A 27,090-nucleotide genomic window follows, 5' to 3' on the forward strand; every position below is an offset into this window, starting at 1 on the left:
CCACCAAAATCGCGTGGAAAGGGAAACAGACTTGCCATCGAAAGCGACTGGTCCGGCAGCCTCGTTGCCAGTCTCTCTCTCCTTCTTCTCCAGTTCCATTCTCTCCTCAACTGATCAACGGAACCAATCACAGCACGCCAATTTTCACCTGACTATCCTCGTGACTGAACGTGACAAAGATCGCGTTATTCATTCTCTTTTGGCGCCCATCTTTGAATTCAGCGTTAACGGTTGATCGCTCGTGCGTTTTAGTAGATTTCACTTCCAAAATTATATCAAAATGGTTTTTGCTGCGGTCCTGTGACCAGAAGAAAACAGGGTGAGTGTCATTAACGAGAAACAAGTTATTCTTGGCGAAGATTTGGAGCTAAAGGAAAGTCTTACTGTGGATGTTTTAACGGGGAAAAATTCAAAGGGCAGATTAGCCGTATACAAAATTATTTGGTGAGTAATCGAATTCAAGTAACCTTATATTATACAAAGTAAATTCTTGTATTTAGACAGAAACTTTTCAATGAACTTTATCATCACGAATCATACACGAGTGGGTCACTCAGTCATGGTATGAAATTAATTCTGGCTAAAGCAAAGTTGAAATAATTTAGGTTGCCCAGTCAGTGCGTGCCTAAACAATTTGATTTGCGAATAACAAGTAGTTTCTCTCGCCACACTTGTTCAAACGAAACAAATATAGCAGTTCTCTCTGATTCCAGTCAAAGTTCTTCACAAAAACTCCGACGAGGCAGCCACAGTGTGCATGAGTTTGATACGTGTCTCCTGTGTGTTTCAGCCTGACTGTATGGCAATCCGTGTTGATCTTCAATTCTTGTCCATCCGTATATTCCTTTGTGTTTACTCTATTATTTAAATGTTCCTTTAATGTTTTAAGTGTCTTTTTTAATATTTCTAATGTCTAAATTTGGCTAAAAACCGTGATATATATATCCTCCAATTCGAGAGTTGTTGATACACTGACAGAAGAAGGAAAACCTTGATTTAATCAACTGTAAGCTCAAGATTTATGTAACATATTTATCAATAGTATACAAGCACCTTCACAATTATCAAGTCTTCTCTTTTAACATTTCAACCAGCTTACAGTCAGGTCTTAATTAGCTGCATGTATTAAACTGTGAGCACATAAACATTTGGATCTCAGTCTTACAGTACCTCATATATATCGCAATGTAATGTATTTTTTTAAAGTTTGTTTTAGGTGTCATACAACAAAGATGACGATTAAGAGGCTAGCTGTTGACACCCTAATTAGAGGGCAACAAAAGAAGCTGCAGAATCAACAGAAATAACTGAACAGCAGCTAAGTTTGCCCAAACTCAGCCTTTTTTAATTTTAAGGAGTGTTTCAGTTTTGTTCTTACCATTGATTCCTTACAATCATGAAAATCCAGATTTGTTCCACATAATAACAATAATTTAAGCTACAATCTTGTGAATGGAAAATTGTTGGATTTCTAAACCAAAAAAGTAAGTAAATTATCTGAAAGAGTTCTCTTTTTATCAAACATGTAAAAGTTTGGCCATCATATCTGTTTTCAGTTTTGCTTTTGATTCTTGATGTAATGAAAAAGAAACAGGATAGTTAATCTTATGTATAAATTCAGGAAAGCCAATGTAATAAACCATTGATTTAAAACCTGTTTGATGTGATATCAGTGACTTTATTTGTTATTTTAATGCCGGGCATTAATCATCAAAATTTTGTCTGACATACAAATGATACAAAATTCCCAGTTTTTCTCAGATTTTCCAAAAAATTCCAACCTATTCTCAAAAAATCCTACAAATTCCAAGTTATTCTCAGAAATTCCTAGGAATTTTTGAGAATTTTAAGGAATTTTCAAGGTGAGTATATTTCAGTTGGAATTCCTAGGAATTCCTAGGAATTCCAAGTCAGCTCTATGTAAACTTGGAATTCCTAGGAATTCCTAGGAATTCCGAGTCCGAATTACCGTGAAAATTCACACCTTAGATTCCTAGGAATTCCTAGGAATTCTTAAAGTTATCTCACAAGGGAAGTCTGTAAATTTAAATGCAATCTGTGGGACGCAGATTATGTTGGGTGCACGACCCGACCAACGCATCAGCGAACACAAAAATTCAGCAATCGGCAGGCATCGAGAGGAACATGGACTACCGAAAATGTAAAATGGATTCGTTCACAAAGAAATTCGGCAGCTGAATGGAGCACAAACTCTTCGACGGTTAGCACGTGTAAAACGTCACGTACCGAATTGAAGTGAAAACAATGGATCAGTCTCTTGAATCTTTTAATTCGGAGGTAATCTATTTTCTTCTTTGTCTGGATGTTGAAAAGTATATCTGTCTCACGGCCGATTAGCCGAGTATTCTGACGTCCATATTTTGATTTACAGCAATGCAAAATGATTTGCATCTAGATGCAAGACTGCATACAAAGATCAGCAATCATCTACAACCGCAGTTCAAATATGGATTATTTCATGTATACTTCACATCATTTCACTCCTCATGGGAAGATAATATATAGATTTAGGCCAGCCTAAAAGCGGAGCTCCTCAGTTATTTTTCGGAATGTTGTTACTAATGAAAATAATCCAACTTGTATGAGGTAAATTGCGAATGATTTAATAGTTTCAGCCGGAACTAGTATTACATCAGCAGATCGAGGTGTAAGATGGTGTGATTATGCAATATAGAGCCATGATTTCAAGGATTTCTTGGAAGCCACCAAAAATCTTGATCACATAACAGAACTGTCTTCTGTGCTTTTTAGTGGCATTTCTTGTTCTTTCCTACCTTATTCAGAAAGACAAGGCATTGTTATTAATCATTATATTCTTCCTTCGCTAACATGGGGACTCCCACACAAAAGAAGTTTACACATTTTTTTGTTGTGGGGACTGATTGAAATGCAGTGGTTACAATATACTCAGTCCCTGAATCTCTACCGAATGAAATCTCACAAAAATACCAAAACAGTATACATATGTGGAAAGTTGGAAAGTTTTGTTTTCTAACTTGTCCCCAAAGATACATTTAGCCATCTTCACTATTGTATGGAGTCTCCTCCTGCTGGAAGGGTTTGCAATAAGCAAAATCACCCTCACATGAATGGTAATTACGATATTTTTTTTTTTGCTGATCATGAATACTTGCATAGGCTTCTAATAATAATTTTATTATTCAATTTCAATGTGATTTGTTCTTTTTCTCGACTGGCATTGTGGACTACAAGGGCTGTTATTGGGTTCCATTAATTAATTTTGTTATGATTAAATTATACCAAGAATTATCAGTAAGCTAAGAGGAAGTTATATTATGTACATGTATTTTGTCTGCACTACACAACCAAATGCACTCCAAGGTTATCAGGCATAGGTACATTTGTCAGAAGAGCTCAGCATATCCAAGATATGTTTTGATTGACACATCAATTAAGATAATTTACAGCAAAATGGATAAAAAATACATCAATATCCTACATGCACCAAAGCCACATATGGGGTTATAAGGCAATCATTTAAACAACAGATTGAAATAATTTATAAATTAGAGAACACTATTTCTACAGCAGAATGGAACAAATTAACCTTATCGGACATTGTGAATGGCAAGGCTGTCTGTAGAATGTCACAAATTTCTCAACCCTTTCTTTCTACAAAAATGCTAATCCTGCAACTTTGCTTAAGACCCAGTTCTCCATTTCGTGTTGGCAAAATATCAATTTATGCCATGTCCAATGCAGATTATCACAAAATTGATTTAAAAGCTCAATAAATATCATTTTAAAGCCAAAAAGCCAATTATTTAAACCATGAGTAAATTATCTCTAAGAAAAACTGATTAATTTAAAAGGCACTTAAAAATAATCAGTTAATATGTGTTTCTTAATAATGTAATGCAGTGTATCTGTCACAATGTTGCAGCTATGATATTACTACAAACAGGATGGGTTGCAGAACTGAACCTCCAAGTCAGTTTATTCAATGAACTTGGTGCAGAATCTATAATCTCATCAAGTTGTCTGTAAATACAGAGAAACCAAACAAAGCATTACAATCATAAGTAATGAATTACTGAACTCTTTTACATGTATGAACAGTGTATGTTCCATTAATATTGGGGATCTCACAGAAGCTGCATCCATGATAAATTAATTTGCTCCCAGATGCATTTGTTTATAGAACTTTTCACAAATTAATATCTCTGTCATAACAGTGATGTCTGTGTTCTACAACAATTAGTACACAAGAAAAATACACTCAGTAAGATATTGTTTACAATAAAAATCCTTGCCTATAAGCAATCATAAGGACCTTAAATTTATATTTCCTCAGAAATATCTCACCAGGACATGGTTGCTTTGAAAATCTTTGATGTTTTAATACAGGCTCCCCATCTGTAAACTGTTCATACATTGACTGACAGGAACAGGCATGTAATTCCTTTCTTTGATATACAGTGTACTTCATTGTTAGTTGTTTACTGAGTGTTAGTAGTGAATCAAATGCTAGGGGTTGGTACTCCAACTTTCAGTGTGGCAAGCTCTGCCCTGAAATACAAAGCAAACTTACACAACTGTTATGAACTTTGCCACTTGCTTTCAAGAGCAAATGCAATTTGCTTCAAACAAGAAACTGGAACATTGAGGGTTACAACAATGTGCACAGTCCCAATCACAGGGTCATCCAGGCTGTTTGGTTGTACATATAACTGCACAACTGTATATGAGTTCAGCTTCCAGAAGAAAATCAGAGTTTGTCAGGATAAATACTGATGTTCTTGCTTACTCAATGAATGAATGTGCAGTTCCAGAAGATGTTCACACCCAACACCCATTCATGGCCAGTCTTTAGAAATTCCAAATTAAAGTATCAGGAATCAAGAGCTCTAATAGAGAAAAAACCTCCATGTGGGGTATGAATCTTTTCTTGAAGAAAACAATGTCTGAGAAATCATTAATTACAAAATAATGTTTAAGAAACATCTTACCTTTCAGAGAATTTTTAATCTACACTGTCTGGCCAGTTCATATATTTGACAAGTTGACACTGGGCGTGTTTTTAAATTTGTGCCCTTCAACATCACATTACTATGTAGTAGCACTGGTCAACTAAAAACAGCATAATTTGGTTAATTAATATACACTGTACATTATTAGGTTGAAATATTGGTGTAGATTGTTGCACATCAACAGATACAGAAACTGTTTGCACCTGAATCATAACGAGTGAAAAATCGTGCATGAGACATTTACATGTACATGTAACAGCCCTCCACCTCAGAACCATCACAGATATGATATGATATTTTTAAACTCTCTGAAATTTCAGATTATTCAAGATTAACATATGCACATACATCATCTGGGGCAACCCTAAAACACTGAATTTGGAAACCGAAATCCGGAATCCAGAATCTGGAATCTGGAACCAAAAACCAGAATCTGAAATCCAGATATTATGAATGATGATAGAAATAATTCACTTCAGCAATGTCTAATAAATAAATATGAGCAAAAATTATTTTGTTGTTATTTATTTTCTTGGCTTTACTTCAGCCACAGACTTTAATTGCTAAAAAAATTATTGACTAGTTCTGAACAACCCTTAGCTATATATCTGGCCCGGTTGTTCAAAAGCTGCATAAGGCTATCCATTGGGTACATCACTATCCAGTCAGGGTTACTGATTTTTTGGGTGGATAGAGTTACTCATAGCCTGCAAGCAGGCTCTAGTATCTGTCTCTAGTGTCTGAGCAGGCTAAATAGGTGTCTAGTGTTTTCCTGCATTGGCATGTTACCAAGAGCCTTCATGCGGCTTTGCCACTCACGCCCCCAGCCCAAACACGAGAGCCTGCTCATAGGCTAAGTTACCCATCTTTTGTTCAAGCTGGCCCTGGTGAGAGCCTGCTTCTTGTCTAGATCAAATTGCTCTGAGAAGACTGGTGAGCAGCACATTAACAACAAGCTATTATAGGCTATTGCAGTGAGTTTCTGGCAGTCTTTTAGCATCTTTTAACAACATGTGGTCTGATCTGTTAGCAAGTGAGAAGCAGACGGAAGTAAGTGTGCAACATTTCTACAAATTGTTTTAATATGATGGCCGCCAAGAATATGAAAGGCTGATTTGTCACAGTATCAGTGTGGAAATTGTGTTAATCTGGAATTGGTCTTGTATCTGTTGGAAAAATCAAATTTCATAATTAGACCAGATGGGTTAGCCTTTGGACTTCGAAAGTGGGGGGCGTGACCGTCAATGTACAGGGGGCTGCCACTGACGGATATCCTGTTCTCTATGACATTTTCTATCTTGAAGATCACTTATTAAACAAAATGGCAGTTACCAGCAAGCTTATTTTAGACACTCTCGAGGTGCTTGGAATAAAATTAAGATGCACTTTACTGAGATTCTCATAATCATAGCCCTCACTAAAAATAATGGTTGCACGATTTCAACAGACAGGGAATTTTTGTTTCAAAAAAGGTTAAGTTTGAGGTCCTTTTTACTTGGCAGCTTACTTTTTACAGTCGAAAAGCTAAGCAAAACAATTTTCGTGTATTTGAAGAACTTATTTTCTTTGATTTGCGGATTCCAGTTTCCAGTTTCTGGATTGCGGTTTTTGGTTGCAGATTCCGGATTCCAGTTTCTGGGTTTTAGGGTTGCCCCATCTTTAGCAGAGTGTTTGCTTCACATTCAGTTTACACATGGCTGTTATCCAGCGTAGGCAGACTTATAAGTTTTCCTTCAAAAATATATTGCAACAACTACTGCATCTTTCATTACCTATTCTTGTGATGAAATGACACAAAATCCAAGAACAAGAAGTCATAAGCATAAAACTAACTTACGTGGTAGTGTTCCTCTCACTGTCTGCATATATATATGCCGTCCATAAACTGGTGCTGCCTGGACAATGTACTCATTATTTTTCTGATCACACCTTTTAAAACGTCACTGTTATATAATTTGTCCTGAAAAAGCAATACATGAAATGTTATGCCTTTGGTACTCACCAAATACCTATACATGATGTATTAAATGTACACCATATCAACATTCACAATTCTTTTTACTCTCATTGTAACTCTTTTGTGTCATTTTCCCTCACTTGAAGACAGGACTTCCACATTAGGTGATAATTTGCCTCTGGAATCTCTATGAATTCACAGGGAGTGATAACAATTAAATCGTGACTAATTTTAGCAAAGGAGGCATTCAAATGTCAGATTTTAATGCTAAGTTTATACAGTAACTTTACATTACTCTTCGTATATAGATATATAACCTCTCAAATATTGCACCTATAGACAGAAGGTGTGCTGGGGGAAGAAATGTTCTAAACTCTCTGAACTTTTCTCCCTTCCCTGTAATAGGATGACCATTATGAACTACGGTTTGTAACCAACACCAACATCAGGTTATGTATACACATGTATATTTTGTTGTCTGTAATCATAAAAAAATAAAAATTTAAAATCCTCCATAAAGTTCATACTCAGTAACACTGCTACATGTAGCGCTGTTACTGGAATTCAATTTAAGTGAAACTGTTGCAACAGCTCTGTCAAAGGCAGGATAACAGAACATACATGTAGCACATAGCAAAGGCTAGAGATACACACATGTTAGTTATCAGTTAGGATTTGGTGAGCTTCTGTGCTGTAGGTATGGTGGAAAATAATAGATTATCAGAAATGAAGGTTCCTGAGACATTTTGACAGCACTGAGCGGAATTAATATATAAATTCACAAAAGAAATTCTTGCCCTGTCCAGTTCTCTGTAATAAAAATATAATTTACATACAAGTCATTTATTATATATGGTTTGTGTTTAAAGCCGATATAATGCACACTCTGATTGGCCAATTCGAGTGCATTATTTACAAGTCATTTACATGGTATACCTCAGTAAAATCATAAAACATTGCGTGCGACTAAAATAAAAAATATAAAAAATAAAAATAAATGCCTAATTCATAACAATTTAAAATACTCAACACTAAAACGAATGTAATTCTTTACTTGAAAATTATTCTCCTGTAATGCTCATGGGCCAATTACAGGCATGTTAAAAAGTCCTAACACAAAGTAAAAGGAAATTAAGAAAACTATTGCTTTTTTCCGGAAAATTGAAGCGACTGAAGACAATGATGGAACACTCTGAGAGTGCATTCTATCAACCTGATGAGATAAAATTTAAGGAGAATAGAGAATTCACAAAGTTATATCACAATCGAATTGGTACAGGACAGGAGAAAGGAAACTGTACAGCCAGGAAGAAATTGAAACTTTCTTCGACGAGCAAAAAAGTACGCATGCACAACAAAGAAAACAGTCAGTGACATTCATTTAATAAGTTAGTTAATAAAAAAATTAGTGTGAAGAAGAGAGCAGAGAGAGAGAGAGAGAGAGAGAGACAGAGTGGAGATAGGAGAATGCTCTCTCCAACTAAATTGTGTATATATGTATGTAAAAGTTATTCTTATTACCAAGAAATGGTCAGGGCAAGAACTTCTATTACACTGTTCAATTTACCGAGTTAATTAGTACCATCTCACTTTTTAGGAACATTTCCATATTAAGTGTAAATACCGCAATTGTACTCCCAACCAAAAGCAATGGCACAAATAAAATGAAATAGCCAATCAAAATCAAAGCAGAGCTTTATTTGAAGACAGGATTGCCATGCATAATCGTCTACTCGACATTTTGGACTATATAAGCATTTCACCAAACCGAACTAATTGGACAGACAACAAAATAAAACGAGGAAATCTACATTATAAGCACAAGATGCATATCACTACATCTGAGCTCGAGTATCAACAGCAAATCCCTTCTCAATGAAAGGTGACCGAATAAAAGAGAGGATAAAGAAAATTCGTTTAAGCTTGCGGTGTTAAAGTTTAAAAATTATTCACGCTTAAATTTGAATATTACTGAGAGTCTGTATTTTTGCCGACGGCTTAATTTAGCTTTGCGGTCATTTTATTGGTAGTAGCTTTACCTGAGTCTTCAACCAAATTAAATTCGGAATTCACAAAAGCAGTTCGCCAAACCGAATAAATTGAACTAACAAAACGAAGAACTCTCCATACTTTGTAATCACAAGATGCAAATATTCACATAGGAACAAAATTAAATTTAGCAAATCCTGTTCGCTTCGGCTTAAAATGGTTTGTAGACCTTCCTTGGTTTTCAACAAGAGAAGAAGAAATTTTAGCAGTCTACGAAGCGGCAGTGCTAACTAACTCAGAGAAAACTTCAAAACTCGCCCGGCCGTGTTTACAAGAACGGTTTTGGTTAAGCTTATTTTTAGACGTGAGGTTATAAGCTTAAGTTGACGACGAAAATCGACAGAAAACTTAATTTGTTTACAACTTACAGCAACCTCCAAAGCGACCCACGTGTTATTGTTTAGAGACGAGCGAAATTAAAACGATGCAACTTTTAAAATCTCTTACAGCATGGCTTCAAATAAGGAAGACTTTTAATGGATTCCAATTGAAAATAAGCTCATATCGCCGAGGCAACTTGTTAATTTTCATAGCAAACGCAACAACAAAAGTCACTTACCGCAAGTTGGCAATTCAGTTCGGCCAGTGTAAATCTTCCGGGCAGAAACTTGCACCAAAAGTTGTGAAGACTGAACTGAAGTTATATTTTCGATAGATCAACGAATCAACCACTTCTTTCCGCTACTTTTACTGTTTTGTAATTTCCCTAAAACACTCGGGCACGTTTGATTTCTCTTGTTCATCACCTGACCAAATCAGGTGACTTTTAAATTTTCTTGCACGGCTGCACAGCATCACGTTCGCGCGAATTTTGAACTTGGCCATGGGGAGTTCGGCAGTCTTCTGAATCAATTTGTCGGGTACTTTCGCCTCCTTTCTATAGCCCTCGTTAGCTTTGGTTCACGGCATTGTTCGGTATTATTTCACCTCCTTTCTCTAGCCCTTGACTAGCTATAATTCACAGCATTGTTCAGTACTCTCTCGCCTCCTTCCCCAGCGCTAGACCGCTCAGTCTTTTTCGCGATCTTCTTCGCTACTTCTTTGCCTGTTAATTCTTGCTTTCTGTTTTTTGCTTCAGTGCAACCCTGTCTTACATCAACCTCCGCTATCGTTTTTCTTTAAAAATCCCGCCAAGAAAAATGGCATTCTCCCGCTACAAACCGAGGGTGCATGTCTCTGTCAACCTATTAGCTGGAGTATGGCTGCCATCTTGCGCGACTCCGTCGTCGTCGTCGTCGTCGTCGTCGTCGTCGTCGTCGTCGCCGTCGTGCGTACGCGCCCACGAGCAATACCGCTAGCCATGATACCATGAAAAAATCAATTCATGGGTTTCCTTTTCTTCCCTAATGGGTATGGGGCTCCGCTATGAACTCGATTAACTGACCTCGCTCCCACTGTGTGGCTTCATAGCTCAGTTGGTAGAGCATCGTACCGGTATTCGTGGAGGTCACGGGTTCGAATCCCGTTGAAGTTCTGATTTTTTTCAGGCTTCTTCTTTCCAATAGCTTAAATTGGAAAATTTACTGCGATGATCATTCTTCACTTTCATCTACAACAGCAGTTCAAATATGGATTATTTCATATATACTTCACATGATTTGCAGTGTTGTTGACATAAATCCGTGCTAAGCTTATATTTCATCTGCATCAGGTTTATCACTGGTTTATGTAAGTTTAATCTTATATTTAGGCATAGTCAAGAATTATGTTTTGCAAGATGGTAAATAAGACATTGTCTCATATAGGGTGCAATGTGCCGTGAGGTTAATTCAGGCAACATGAAACAGCGAAACAGTTTTACTTCTCAGTAAATCGACCGACTGGAATTGAAAGTCAGAGTTATACTTCAATACGCTGGATATGCAATATAAATATATTTCGTTTGACCTGTGTGAAGCTTAGAATAGGGCTGGAGAATTTCAAGGGTGTATTTGTCCGTGTGTGTTAATATAGCGATGACCAGCGATCGCGTTTCTCTCGCTTCCGTTGAGATAGACCAAAATTATTCGTTGACTCTACCCCGGTGGAAAAGTTTGTGTCACAGGTGGTCACGTAACCAGCCGCAACCCGGGTCTCTCTCGCAACGACAAGAAAGGTTGAAGAGATAGAGCCTGGGAACGAGGTTGGAGTACTCGAAACCGCAACGTCACAATTTACCGTCTTGACAGCGCTCAATCGATACGCTATTGATTAATTAATTGCGTACACTATACGCGTAGCCACAAATGCGACACATAAATTAAAACAGGTTCTCGAATTTGTAACCTTTTTTTAACGAAGTCACAGCATGGGGTATTACGTGGATATATAACTGGTAATTGAACTGAGTGTAGTGCAATTTGGTCTGAAATCATACGCGTGATTTCAAAATCGATCGAGCTCGCAGCGCGAGTCCCATTTGAAATCACAAGTATGATTTCACACCAAAATTGCACGACACGAAGTTCAATTGCCACTTTATTAGATCCATTTTGAAATCGCACAATTTTATCGCTTTAAATTTTACATTTTGGTGTATTTTTCCATTAGCCGGTTTGTTGAAAATAGCGGAACCGGAAACGCCTTTACATCTCAATTGGTATGCAAAACGATGTCATGTGACGAAAACTCATAGGAGCATAACAAATAAACAAGCAGTTCTGAGCCAGAACAAAACCAGTCTACTGACTTCATGCATAAACGTTCAATTTTCGTCACCTGAATCGATGATGGAAGGCCTTCCTTTCTTCTGCGGTTGAGGCTGAGACTTCTCGTTGACTTTGGAGAGGGAATTTGAAGGTGCATCCTGTGTAATTCTGCGATGGATTTCTTTTGAGTTGTGCATCCCGGTCGAGTGCAGGGTGCCCAGTGGATAGTTTTTCTCTTTTAAATACCGTTCAATGGCACTCTGCATGATTTTAAGGGATTATCATCGTTATCATCTCCGTTTCTGTTTGAGACATCGGCGTAGAACTTTATACTCAGGACCTTGTCAAGTTCTCGTGGCGCCATTTGTTTCAAGATATTTTCAAGATGGCGAAACTGGCACCTGCGGCCCGTTTCTCGAAAGCCCCGGAAACTTTTCGGGCCGAAAGCCGTGGCAAAATCTCGAACCTTACGATTACAGAGCTGTTTTATTCACATATTCTTAATATGAACTGAGGTTCCCTTCATACACTTAAAGTAGGTCTTCAGCCTGAAGGAGCTCATTCTCGTCATCGAGAAAATTTGCCAGACAGTGGCTTTTTGTCTTTCATTTTCCTGAAATTCTATTGGTTACTTGAAACTAAGCTTGAAATCTGATTGGTTGTTTTGTTTTGCTGTCCCACTCTTATTGGCTGAGAAAAAGAGGGATTTAGAGCAAAAAATAGTGCGATTCGTAAATAAATCGCAACACTGAGAGCCAATCAGATTGCAAGGATAACCAGTAATTTCAAATGGATTTAATAAATATGGTAATCATTTACTAATAAATGTCGATATTCTTCTCTGTACTTCAAAGGCATATAAACATTTGCTTGTGAAGTTGTTATTTCTCCAGGGAAACCCCAATTTAGAGAGCACCTTCGTGTAACAGTTAAAATAATAGTGCGCAGGACAAAATTATGAAAAGCCTGTAAAACAGAGACAGTTCCCTAGCCTAGCGCCTAATCTCCATTTTCATTACACTCTTTATCTGCTCCGGCCTCAGAAAAGCTGAGCTAACAACTGAGCTGGCTGAGTTCATCCTGCCAATAGAAAATGCAGCACATGTAGACTCAAGCCATGAATGTAAGGAACAAAAAGTTTTAAGTTAAACACGAGTCTAGTCTGTTTATCTGACAGGAGTTCCTACACAAACACTTTCTTTCGTCGTTGGAGCCAAGAACGCTAGGGGTGAGGCAAAAAGGGAATGTCTGGGGGCAGTGGAGTTTCCTTCAATTTTACTGCTAATCATTTTCCTTATGGTTTTGTAGCAATGCTCCGCCGCTGAAAAAATCCCCCGTGCGCGAAATTCCGGCACCTACGCAGACTTTTTTTCTTTCTGAGGCCTGCCCCTTGGACTCAAATATCTTAGTCTATACTTTTTAAACATTTCAATTTTTCCCGTCTCGATAGAAAATAGGAAGTAAAGGGATCGATGTTGAAAGCTTGGCCGGACGTCGCTCCTTGAAGTTGAACGAAACGAACAAACATCGGTAAACTTAACGTTAGAGTCTGATCAAGAATGTAGGGGTGATTACTTCCATCTCGTGTTAGATTTTTTCACACTTGCAAGGCTGTTTTTCAATTTCAGACGGGGGAAGCGTCACATGGTTCGAACCTCCTCCGGTTCAGACAACATCTGATGGCCTCACAGAGCTCATCGCGGACAGCCGACCGATTCTTGAAGGATCTACCAATGTACCACTGCGCTGGAACTTCAGTCTGACGGCAGACGGAGATCCAATCACACTTATTACGGTAGCTCTAAAGCTAAACGGTGTAGGGGTTGCCACCATCGTGGCATCATCAGGACAAATTGGAGTACGACCAGCTTTTAATGCAAGGTACAACGTATCGTGGATTCCCCAACTGGCCACAATGACCATTTTCAAGGTGACTGCTGAGGATAATGGAGAATTTTCTTGTGAATTGAGTACTCTTGAAGGAGCAAGCAGCGTAGTTTGGAAACGCAAGGTGACAGTGAAAGTTGTAGGTAAGCTTGGAAGTTTTCTGTGGTATATTTCATTCTCTTAAAGGCGATTTTTAAAATTAGTTTTAGAAGCTAGGTATGATTAAGTTGTGTTCTTGTAGATACAAGTAAGCGAATACACCATAATGATACAAATATAAACGTCTCCATCTGAATTTTCTTCAAGCAATGCATGTACAGCTGTAGTCCAGTCTATCCCCATTAACCCTATTTCAAACTTTCCTTACTCAATGTAAAGAGCATTGAAGGTAATAATAGTCTTAATATTTGCGTTACTTTTTGTAAAAATTATCTGGAAACATTTTGATGCGTCAATTGCTTGGTCCCATGTCCGGAAGTTTGTGGCATGGCAACCGCGATTCAAAAAGTCTTTCACCAAAATTTGGCGTTTCTCTGTGTAAGTGCAAACTCGGATTTTAGGACTCTTTTCTCCAAATTCTCTGCATTTATTTTATCCTCGTATTTTTTCTGAATTTTTAAATCAATTTTGGTGCTGTTCCGACTTTAAAACTCTCGAAATCCAAGATGGCGGTCCTAGTCTTCTTCGCAACCGTTATAACGGTAGCTTAAACCCAAACAGCGTTCTTTGCGCATTTTAGCAACATTAATGGACTTCTCAGTGTAATCCGGTTTACCCCTAAAAAGAGCTGGCTTGTTTAAATGGTCTATTCTATTCTTATCAGTTTCCCACGAAGAGAATTCATAAACTATGTAACAAACTTTTTCACGCGAGTCGTTTAATACATTTAGTACTCTTACTCACGATGTCTTTCTCGATTGCTACTATGTAACTGTCGACGAAGGCTACGGCTTATTTTGAGATAGTTCTCTCCGTTGGGCTAGAAGAAATTCTCTTTAAGAGGTAAGGCCGAGCGTTTCTTTACGATAGCTAGTTTTTATAGGAGAGTTGTTGTCAAGAACGTTTTCGTATGCGTTGCGTATCTTGGAAATTCCTTTCTCCTGTTACATATTTATGCAAAGGTTGGTGAAACAAATAAAATGTTTTTGGTACCCTTTTGTTCTCAATAAAACTGACAAAGTTTTTCGTATCTTTCAGATACGATTTATAAATTGTTACCCCCTCTGTTACCCGTTCTGTAGGTTACACCTCCATCTGATACATGTACGTCGACCAACTAAAGTCGGTTTTTGGATTTTCGACAGCATTAAAACTGAAAAACGACGGGGAAATGGCCATATCTGTATTCTCTGTATGCGGGAAGTCTTTCCAAATGCAGATGACACTAATCTCTTCTACACATTTCTCTGCACGAGCCTCTATTGCCAGCTACTTCCAGTCCAATGCCTAGAGTACGAATATTATCTATTGGGAAACACATGCAAGTTGGACAGGGAATCTCCAGTTCTCAAAAAGAGCCGAAATAAATATGAAATGCTGATATTAAAGTAAAGCCAACTATTATTAAAACGAGCAGATTCCACCCGCGCGAAAGTTTTCATTCAAGGTGGCTCCAAACAGTTTCCAGCAGTTAGATTTTGATGGATCATTATAATCACTCTTTTTCACTTGATGCTACAATCATGGTATCAAAAAACCGCCCAGTCATTGGTGAGCAATCTGTGCAGAGGGTTCAGAGCCATATTAAAGTTTTTAAAATTTAAGGTGGCTCTAACCCTATGTACAGAATTTTTAAAACTATGCCAAAAGTTGCGTTTTATCATGCTTACAAAATTTTGTTAATATAAAAAAATTTCACCGTGCCGTTTTTGAATTGTAAGACATTAAAGATGTAATAAAGGGTGTCTTTAGCAGATCATACTGTTGCTATGGTAACATACTGTGCCATGAAAATGATGACGACGTATTCACGAATGACTGGGCTGGTTTTTGATCAGCGACTTCATACGGGTACTACTTTTATTGTTTACAACAATGCAGTAAAACAAATCATTTTCAAATGCAAGCGAGTAAACAATGAATTGTTTCAAAAAGAACTTTAGTTCTAACTAAATATGAGAAAAAAGAGCATGGATCAAAAATAGGACTTAATTGCCATTAACAATTTTCCAGTGTAGGGTCAACATACAACGTCTAGTATAATAATGTTGATAGTATTGTTTATTGAAATTTATTATTGAATTTGAATGACCAAATGAGCAGTAACAAAATGTTTGAAAACGTTCAAAGAGAAAACTTGCTTGAAGTTGTCAGTCGTTACTTGTTTGAAGTCCAAAGTTCTACAGCGCAAAACTCTTTCAATGATAAGTCATACACATTTGAATGACTTAGTGAACAGTAAGAAAATCTTTAAACAAAATGTTTCAATAAATGAACAGGTGTTTTTCTTATGGCAGTTTCACAGAAGAAATTGGTCAATAACTTGTGTTGAGTTGTCAACGATCATTTGTCTGTTGCCTGCATGAAGCAAAAGTTTCTGCAGTTCATCTTGTGATATGTTATTTATATCTTTGTGATTGTCGACTGGCCGATGCCAGAAAACGTTGGAAGTCAACATTGAAACGTGCAAAAGTTAGCATTTTCCCTTGAGTAGTTTTGATGATCAAATTGGACACAAGCTTCTTGTTGTACATTGAAGGTAACATAGTAGCCTTACACGACATGCACGTGGTCATTTCGTCATCACTATCCTCGGTGAGTGTGTTGTCACAGAAAATACAGGTCATTGCTTTTTTGAAGTGTACACCAATACACTGTCCTTCAATAACATTGTCTCTTATTTCATCTGAAGTTAGATTTTATGCTGATTAGCGTCTACTCAATTTAAACATGCTTTAGAATCAGTAATGTACTGAGTAATTGTAGTGTGGTGACTAATTCCACACGCGTGGAATGTATCAGGAACCAATCACGTAATAGAAATTGTTTTCGCTATTTATATAAGCAGGCGTAATGCATGCGCAGTGTGTGTGGAAACCAACATGTAACGTCGATTTGTGTATATTAAAAGTAGGAGTTGTTTTATTCACCACGACTCTACAGTAGTGACATAGTTTTATTCAGGCTGATAACATTTACATTGCCGTTTCTTGGTTCAGGCTCACCCATATAGATCTGGGCTTCAGAGCTCTTTTTCCGTCGACTACACACAATTTCGAACTTTGCTGGATACAGATTCTGCAAATGTCATACACCACCCCATCTTGGGGACCCAGGGGCTACTAGCCGGGACGAAGCGATATTTTCGGCCAAAGTTCACTTTAAGAGCTGAAGAGCCCCTGGGAACTTATTCTTACCGAACCAGTTCCAAAAGTGGTCGTATTCCGTCCCGCCGATTGGCGAGAAAAAAATTTTTCTTGCTAATCAGCGAGAAGGTCCAGCCGGATAACTCTGTCGCCTTCTTACACGAAGTGGTTTTCTTCATCGATCGACCTGCCGATATATACAGTGGGAAGATTCTCGTGGAGAGTTTCAGAAAAAAAGATTCAACGAAGCCGAGGAAATCGCAAGCCGTAACATGGGGGCATGCCACGGCGATTTGCACATCGTGGAAAGTTTCAGTTGTTCAACGATCGAGGAGAAATAATAAGTAAGATTGTGCACATGCCTAGCTTTCCCTGCAACCAAAAACAACAGTGTAGAATCGCGTACATTAGCTATAAAAATTTACGATATACCTTCTATAAATCTGCCGAGAAAATTGATGGAAGAGTATTGCTTCCTAGCCCCCATGTTACGGCTCACGATTTCCTCGGCTTCCTTGAATCTTTTTTTCTGAAACTCTCTACGAGAATCTTCCCGCTATACGGGCCAAGCAGGTCAATCGATGAAGAAAACCACTTCGTGTAAGAAGGCGACAGAGTTATCCGACTGGACCTTCTCGCTGATTGGCCAGAATATATTTTTCTGCACGGAATTCGACCACTTTTGCAACTGATCTGTAAGAATAAGTTCTCAGGGGCTCTTCAGCTCTTGAAGTAACCTTTCGCCGAAAATATCGCTTCGTCCCGGCTAGTAGCCCCTGGGTCTCCGAGGATGACACCGCCCATTTACTCAGTTGAGATCGTAGCCTCCACGTTACATCTAACAGTTATTTATTCTCACTGCATACTCCATTACCACATCGCCGGCGGGTAAACTAAGTTATGGGAATCCGCATTGCAGGTCTTCGGGAATCAACGCCATGTTTCTTATCGTTCCTTCTTTAGTACGGTCCGAGAACAGTACATAGCTTTGCTGGGCTCTTTCCTTCTTTCTTCAATTGCTGGAAGGCTTCGGTTTGATAATTTGGCAGGCCGAGATTTAACTCCGGGGGTCACTCCCCAACGTTTTTGGCTAGGGTATACGGTTCGTGTTTTAAAACCTGTACCCTATTTCAGACCAAAATACGGGGTATCGTATTTTCATACGATACCCCGTTTCAGACCTCTAAAATTAGTACACGGCTCTAATATATAACAACAGCTAACCAGAATTAGCTTCCACTTGCGTTGACATATGAGAAGGGCTAAAATGTTGCCCATGTTGATGATAGAACAAATAACTCTTTGTAAACAAAATACCAAATGACAAGCCAGAGTGAAAAACATGCCCAATTTCAGACCAAAATGGTCGAAATGTATACCTTTTTCAGGCCAGAGCTACTCCAAAACAATACAAAACCGGCCTATGTAAAGGAGTACCTCTCCCGGGAAATTTGACCTATATATAAACTTTTATGTCGTGCCGAGACTTTTGAGCCGCTCTGAGCTACTTGCGTAATACATTCCTGAAGGGAAGAACAGCGGCAAATACAATGCACGTGCCGAAACCTGGGTAGGATAACGCGGAAAACTACCTACCACGTGGCAAGAAATGTTTATGGCAGTTTAATTTTAGGGATCGGCGGTTTTTTGTATTTTACAGGAATTAATTTTGCGATTCTGAAAAACTGGTGTTTCTTGCATGCTGATTATCAGTTTTGGCGATTTTCAGAAGGTAGCGTTTATTTAAAATACAACATTTTCGTCGTATTTGTATTACACCACACGGCAGTCAGTCACTGTATTACGTCTTGCCCCAGTGTGGCTTAAAGGGCCTTCAGGCGATTCTTTTCTGTAGACTTCTTGGCAGCCTGTAGTGTGCCATGGACAATTTCATCATTTTATTTTAAGAGACGTTTTTATTGAAGTGAAGTAAATTTTTGAGGAGAACATTTTACGGGACTTTATTTTTGCGGGAACTGTTTCTTGCGGATCGTGGAAACTACCGCAAAAATCGGAAAAAATAGAACTCTCAAACATTTTGTGCCACACGGTTATTCTAGAACAGCAAGGTATCGCTAGTCAGTATTTCTGAGACCGCACATTTCCAGTTATATCTTGTGGGGAGTATTAGCTTCTCTGCCTTGTCTTAAGTTCTAAATTAGTTTCAGTCTACATCTTCTCGCCTTGATCAAAAAATGGCAAAATTAAAGTGTTCAGATCTATTTTTTTCACTACTTAGTATATTTTTAAGATCAGCGTACGTATACATGTTCTTCTCAAAACATACCCGCACACCTGACTATTCATTGCATTCTTTTCAGTTCAAACCAGTTTATCCAGTTACAGTGGGGACCAGATTGTCATTGAAGGTTCAAATCTCACTTCGATTTGTGACGCGACTGGTAAACCAACTCCAAACGTTACTTGGACCAGAGTATTGCAGAATGGTACAGATGGTGATGTTGTGTTCTTTGGAAACCCTTGGGTTATTGTAAACATCAGCAGAACTGCTACTGGAACATACCGCTGTACGGCTTACAATGGAATTGGAAATCCAGTTAGCCATTCACTTCATGTCAATGTTACTTGTAAGTAAAAGGTTGCACTTCATATAGGTGAAATAAATAGAGGATATTACACGGTGGCGAGAAGATATGAATTTTATGTTCTCGTGGCAAGAACAATATCTCACGAGTGTGCGCAGCTCACTCGTGAGATATTGTTCTTGCCACGAGAACATAAAATTCATATCTTCGGGCTAACGTGTAATGTTCTTTTTATTATATAGACATACTGATGACGGGGTTTTTGACGATTTTTCGAAGATTTCCGACCACTTTTCCGAAGATTTCCGAAACTTGTCTGAAGGTCACACGAACGTCGATGAACATTTTCCGAAAATTTCCGAAGATTTTCGAGGATTGCCGAAGACTTTCGAGGAAGACCCAATATGTTTCGATCATACACCAACGAATTTAAGTACAATTTAAGAGACAAACTTGATATCAGTGAAATCATCGATATCTTCACTAGTGAGGATATGGAAAATACGCCACTCGAGTCCCGGATGTAGTTTCGTATGAATTTTACGAGTAGTGTATTTTCCAGTAAAACACTCGTGTCTATATAATAAATAACTACTATGTACTTATGTGGTCTCCTATATAGTGATTATCACATTTTTTATTTTGTGATGTAGTTCTGAGTTTATTTACTTCGCCTTGCCTCGTTCAAAATGCCATTAATGCAATCAACATGAACATTCAACCCAATTTTGGATAAACGTAACTAACTAGAGAACCTGAGCTAAGGATCTAGACTGGAAGGGAGTAACTTACACGATTAAATGATTAACAAACTACTTATCTAAACTTTAAACCATACCAGAAGCATATCATCTAGAAGCGTTTGACTCTGGTTCAATGCTGCCGATTATTCCGAACCAATCAAATGTAACTTCCTAATATGAAGCAAGGGCTCTCGCGTGGATATGTCATATACGCGCGGACTACACGCGGACAGCAATGGCGGACACATTTCGTTACGAGTTGAGAGGAGGTTGTTTCTGGACCGATTTCTGCACTCATCATGAGAATCAAACGAACCTTTTCTAGGAGCTGCCAGTGTAATACCTAGGCCAGTTATTTGCGAACTCTCAATTGCAGGTAAGCATTTTTTGCATCAAAACTAGTCAATGGAAATCATGTCTATGCTGAAAACGTTTGTTTAGCCCACGCGCTTTCGTTTGCTGGATTACAATAATCAGTATTGTGGATAATTTTTGCGTGATAGTTGAACTTTAAGAAAATCGGACTTGAAATTGTGTGATTTATACCCTTGTTTTATCACGATAAGTGAATAATTTTGTGGCTCGGCTTGTTCCCTTATATCTTAATGGATGTTTTCTTGTCAATTTCTTGTTGTAGTACGTATGCCATCCGTTTGTTTGGCCGATGTTCAAGGGTTTTGGATCCTGCTTTGGATACTAACTGGTCTACTAAACTGAGACATCATCTCATTAACCCTGCATTTACATATTCCTTACCATGTTACTGCCTGTCTTGAATTGCTGTCTCAATCAAAAATTTACTACTCTTGGATGTTATTGTTCTGTCATTTTTGATCTCCCACTTCTGTACACTTGTTTTCCTTTGAATATTGGCGGTAGTGGGAGACTATACGTAAGCTTAAATCAATAAATAATAAGTGTTTTATGTGAATTTACACATGACTGTCAACCCACGTGGTGTTGAGTTTAAAAAACATACTTTGTAATTAAATTATTATTTTCAAGTAGATGCAAGTCAGTGTTTTTTTCGTCTCCCATCTGCAATTTAAGTTACAACCACTGTAAATAGTATGAGGTCTATTATTTGTCCAAAACATTACTTTTATGTAATTCAACCAGGCCTTTCCATTGAGCCCAATTTCCCTTTACATGGTCTCACACGAGGGCCCCTCACATGTACTGAGAACCCAGGAAAGGACACACCGAGCAAATACAAGTTACATACCACAACTAAACACTAGGTGAAGAGAAATTTCTAACTCTCATCAGTTTTGACATTGATGTTGTCAATGACAATGACTGAGGCAAAATTATTAGTAGGCCTTTTACTTTAAACACATTCAAGCAAGTTGAGCAAGACCAAAATCATCTTTATCACACTTGTCTACAAAATAGATACATGTAGCACATTAATCTTGGATTTGTAATGTCATTTTTTGCCACTTACATTGGTTGCCCTTAACTTAGTGATTGTTGAAGCAAACCATACCGTACTTCCACAATATTATTATCAATTTTCCATTATTTATTTATTTATTCAATTATTTATTTATTCCAGTTACTGCAATTTATTTTTGTTATTTTGAAAGAAACATCGCCCATTAGGGACTGTTCATTTTTTATGGGGTGGGGAGGGGGACAGCTGGTGGGATTTGATAATAGGTACCTCTTCATCAGAAACCTTTTTTCCTACCCCCCTTGTTCACCTAAATGTCTGTGATGACCCCCCATGAAAATTAAAAAGTAAAGTCATTGCAGTCTGAAAAACATAGATGATTTTAAGCCAGTATAAGCAGTTTTGACACTGCACCAGTTAAGTCATAAAAATATACAAGGATCAGAGCCCCTAAATCATAGCTGAATTGCCTTGACTGTTTGATGAAAAGGAGTTGTATGGTCATTAGTGAAGGCTTGAGCGTATTTACAGGGTTCAAAGAAGGGGGGTCTGAGGGCATACTCCCACATGAAAAACTGAATGTTCAGGACTTCAGGAATTTTATTTCAGGCATTCTAGCAGGCCTTTTGCACTTATAGATGCTGTCATCACAACACCCACATTCAAACAGAAATAAACAAAGCCTGAAAAAACTGACATTGCCTCTTTTTAAGTTACTCAAGGAGGTTCAGCTATATTTAGCAACCAAATTCTTACAAGGAGTTTAATTCCTGCTGTAAATTTCCAGGACTTTTCCAGGACTCAGATTGATTTTTCCAGGGCTCTAAAATTCACATTACCCCTTTCACTGCTGAGATCTCAATGTTAATTCTCCTTACATTTCGTATTTTTTAATTGAGTTTAACAGATTTCCAGAACTTTCCAGGACCAGTAGCCTTTTTCCAGGACTTTCCAGTCCTGGAAAATGCCACAATAAAATTCCAGGACTTTCCAGGTTTTCCACGACTTGTACAAGCCCTGTTCAGAACCCGAGGGATGCTATTTAGGCATTCTGGCATAAACTTTGCACTATACAGATGCTATCATGAAATGCCTGTAAAAAAAATAAGACGGAACAAATACAGTCGAACAGTCGAACTTCCCCTAAGCAACCACCCAAAATGTCAAGCCTAAGTGGTTGCTTACGGGAGGTGGTTGCTTACGAGAGCTTAGACCATATTGGGTCAAAATTTCGCCTCATTAGCATATGGTAACTGCAGAGACTTACCCCATGTTTTAAATGTTTTATTCATGTCAAAAGTCAATTTTGGGAAAGAATCCGGTACTTTCCAATGAGAAATTTCAGTCTCTTGTACTACACAGGAATGCAATAATGATACAACATCAGATTATCGAATTTAGGCTCTATTATTTGTGAAGTGGTCGCGGTCGCTTAAGAGGGGGTTGCTTACAAGAGGTTCCAAATATAGTGCTTTGACTCACGCCCGGAGGTCACGCCCGGAGGTCACGCCCGGAGGTTCAACTAGACCTGTATTCAAGTTAAAAGAGACATAAGCTAACATTTCCTCTGTTTTATCAAAAAGAAGTTATTTGTGTAAGTTGAGCTATATTTAGCAACCAATGCTATAATCTTTCTGGTTACCAGTTCTCTGGGTTCCCCTTTTTGATGTTTCTGTTCTCCACCCCCACTGTTTGAGCAAAAGCAGGATATAATTTCCATCCCCACAAGAAGATGCATAAATTATAAAAATAATTACAAATGAATTAAAATCTCAGTCATTTCCAAGACTTGTGTTATTTTTGGATTCACAACACAAAGTTCAAGTTGCTATTCAGATTGGCAATTATTCTCAGCACCTTGAATTGCTAAGTTTTGCATTTAATTTACACATGTCACACAATGTAAATTACGCACACACACCAAAAAAGCTTTTCACTCAGTTTGATTGGCTTATATCTTTCCTTAACACAATCGTGATCGTCTCTTTGCCATCCTAGTAGACACTTAACAGAATAGCCATAATTTTTAAGGTGAAAAAAAAAAAAAAATTCTGGCATTTTCCCAAAAGCATGGATCTGCTGTTGCCGTGGATACAATAATTTGCCAACTTGAAACATAAAGGAACAACTCTGAACAAGTACGTAAGTACATCAAGTAAACCGTAGACTATAAATCTAGAAAATGACGTAAATGTGATAAACGAAAAGGTTTTAAACTGACCTTGACGGCATGATGGCCTGTTACCAAACAAGTTGTAGCCCACTTGGTTTACCACCTAGCTCTGAAAAAACTTTCGAGAATGACTCGGCGAGAAAGGGAATTAAATCTTATTTTAACACGAACAAGTTCTCTTCCTTCAAAAACATTTATTTTTACTACTTATAACCAGGCATACTTTTTGTACTTGTCCTCCGTAACATCGATCGCTGCGATCTGCTTCGCAATCCAACAGGTGGCTGGACGTTCGACTACATATGGAGATCTAGAACTTTACGAAGCCGTTTCCGAAGACTAGGAGCCGCAGCAGACCCAAACCTTATCCTCTGGCGTATGTGGATGATACTTAACCTCCGACATTTTGCTTTGCCATTTCTCTGAACTTCCACGACATACTTCAAACTGTAGCGCTTATTACATTCCAGATAACACGAAACGATCGTCCGTACAATATCACCATCTTTGCAACCGTCCTGAACAATCTTCCTAACTTCCTCACTTTTTCATACGTCCCTTACATATTCATACCACCTAAGCTAAGTACCGCGTATTTGTCGCGAAAGAACTTCGCCTGTTCACTAAATAAATCAAAAACTCTCTCACTTGATCTCTTTATTTATACTACGGACAGACTGCTACAATGTTTTACCGATCCGAACTCGCTGGCACAAGAGTTTCTGCCAACTCACCGGAAACTCTTTCAAGTACAACCTCCTCTCTTAATGCTCTTCCCTTGACGCAAATCTTCTTTATCGTCATGCCCGAGAACTTCTTCCCTTTAGACGCCATTTTGAACAGGTTTGTTTTGCAAGAGATCCACGCGAGGAGTTCGCGAAGAGCGCGCTATGCAGAATTTCCTTATATGGGCAAAAATTAGAAGAGTGATTTTCATTGGTCGGGAATAATCGGCAGCACAGTTTAAAACAGATAAGGGAAGTTAAACGCTTCTAGGTGTATGCTTCTGACCATGCATATCTACGATAAAATATTGCTTAAACCTATTTTCACAGTGTAAAACAGATACAGTTTCGAAGTTTACCGAACGTCATTATCAAAGCAAGTTGAAAGTCAAAGAAATACATAGAAACTGAAAATGAACAATAGAACTTTAATCTTAAGTGTTGAGAAGGTCAAAATATGTTGCGTTAAACATTGATTGAAGATTGATCGAAGACTGAACATAAGTCGTCCGCGATTGGCAAGTATTTCAAGGAAACCCACGAGGATGTTAAGACGGAATGTCCACTAACGTAAAGCCAGTCGTGGCACATGATGAAAAATCAGAATTTTTCATTTTCCTCTCAGAGATAGCCTATCACATGGTAAGCCTAGAAACCTGAGGGGATTTTTTTTCTTGAAACAGTTTTTTAAATTCGTTACGGTCCCACGTCTGGTCAAACACACGCAAAATTTAGTGACTCATACCTTATCATAAACTTCGCTCTGTTCAGTCCGCATCAGAAAAACACTCCAGTTTGAGCCTGTAAACTTATTGTTGAGGGGTTTACAAGTCTGTTGAGGCCAATTATACTTCTGTGGGTTAATTTTCAAGGTCACGATGAGCCGCTTAAATCTCTAAAAGTCGCTTCCTTAAAATTCTTAATTATGCACACTTTTTCAATCGGCAAATTCACTAGCTGGTAAACACCAAAACACCTAAAATTCTGACATTTCGAAAGAAGAAATGTCCGTGTAGAACCTGATATAAATATTGTTATCGGGCTTTTCATCAGCGCTGAGTACTAACACTCTCAAAATCGTGATAATCACAACACTAACCTGCTAGAAACGAAAACAATTAGCAACTGCCTGTGACCAAATAGTCAAAAGGAACGTGAAAAGGCCCTCTTGCATTTGATTTCCTCTGTGTTTGGACTTGAACTATATGGTAGAAAAGTCATGTTAAGCTCACCTTCTGTAAGATATAACATTCAAATATTAAGTATTGCTGTATTCAGAATCCTACACGATAACCATTGCGACGATTGGAGTTCGGCAAAGTACATTAGGGAGCTTAAGCAACGACGACGACGACGTCGAGGACGACGACTAGTAAAAAATGAATTTATGTTTTACAAACGAAATTCGCGATTCTCTAGATCTCTTGGGTACGCCAATGGCTCTAAAACCGTGCTTAAGCTGAATATACAACGACGGCGTTCAATTCCAACTGAAAGTACGAAAAATTAGCCGTCGTTGTCGACGTTTTGTAGACGACGCAGAACTTGGTCATTTCACGTTGTTGTTTTGCAGAGGACGGCAAAGAAATGTACAACGATTTATAACGCACGTGCACAGCTATTGTTTTGCTCATTAAACCTTTTGTTTTGTGACGTTCACGTTACCGTCGTCGTCGTGGTTTGCTTAAGTTCCCTAACATCTTCTTATTGACGTTCAACAGGAGCCATAATCGGGGACGGAGACCGTAAGCGCGCGCCATTTCTAGTATTGGGGTTGTCCCCATGATATGGGACAATAATTCTATTTTTAGAACAAATTGCGCCATCGCCTGCGGCACACGCGCGTACATGCTGCGAGGATTTTTGCGGATGTCGCGCGGGGGAAATGGCGTCCGAAATTCCCGAATTTTTCATGTTTTTGGCCCACAACTCAACGCGTTTACGTCTGTTGGAATTTTGCTTAAGTATTTTCGTCGTAAGCTGCTCCAGTTTGAGTGAAGTAAGACAGTGTCGAATTTAGGTATGTTCCGCTGCAAGCTTACGTATTCGCTGACCAAGTTGTGTTCCGACGCATGCTTCTTTTACATGAGCTGTACATTACTCCACTTTAAATTTCACATACGTTGAAGATTAACAGCTTTTCCATTACACTGCAAAAAACTAGCTGGATATATTTAGATATAGCAGAGCTTCAGGACTTCATAGTTTCCTAGCTCCTCTTGCCACACGCTTGCGAGGAATTTGTCAGTCGATCGCGACCGAAAAGTAAAATAAAATAATTGCTAGTTTGCGTTTCGCTTGAATTGTAAGCAACGCTTGATGTTTCATCAAGGCCCAATAACTTTACGTCCGTAAATACTGCTCAGTTTTATTCGTGTAAAAATCCAGTAAATTCTCTGTTGTCGATGAATGAGAGCGCCCGCCGACGCGTGTTTTGTACAGTCAGTAAACATATGACAAATTGTACTTCCACCGCACTTTCGTGTGAAAGCGTACATCGAACTCAAACAATAACTCTATAGTTTTTAAATATGTTTAAGATTGATAAATGTTTGAGAACATATTAAAAGCTAAACTGAAAATATGTGAGTAAAGCAGAAATAATCAGCAAAGTTACGATGACGCTTTCTTTAATCAACCTGGAATAACGATTTCGATTTTGTTGATCGA

At 38.3% G+C, this 27,090-nt stretch overlaps 1 pseudogene; it reads right to left on the reverse strand.

The window, feature by feature from the left end:
* Nucleotides 1-15,990: 15,990 nt before the first annotated feature.
* On the reverse strand, nt 15,991-16,384 carry LOC145472053 (uncharacterized; annotated as a pseudogene).
* Nucleotides 16,385-27,090: the final 10,706 nt, after the last annotated feature.

This window comes from Orbicella franksi, unplaced genomic scaffold, assembly GCF_964199315.1.
Source record: "Orbicella franksi unplaced genomic scaffold, jaOrbFran1.1 SCAFFOLD_256, whole genome shotgun sequence".
Taxonomy (NCBI): Eukaryota; Metazoa; Cnidaria; class Anthozoa; order Scleractinia; family Merulinidae; genus Orbicella; species Orbicella franksi.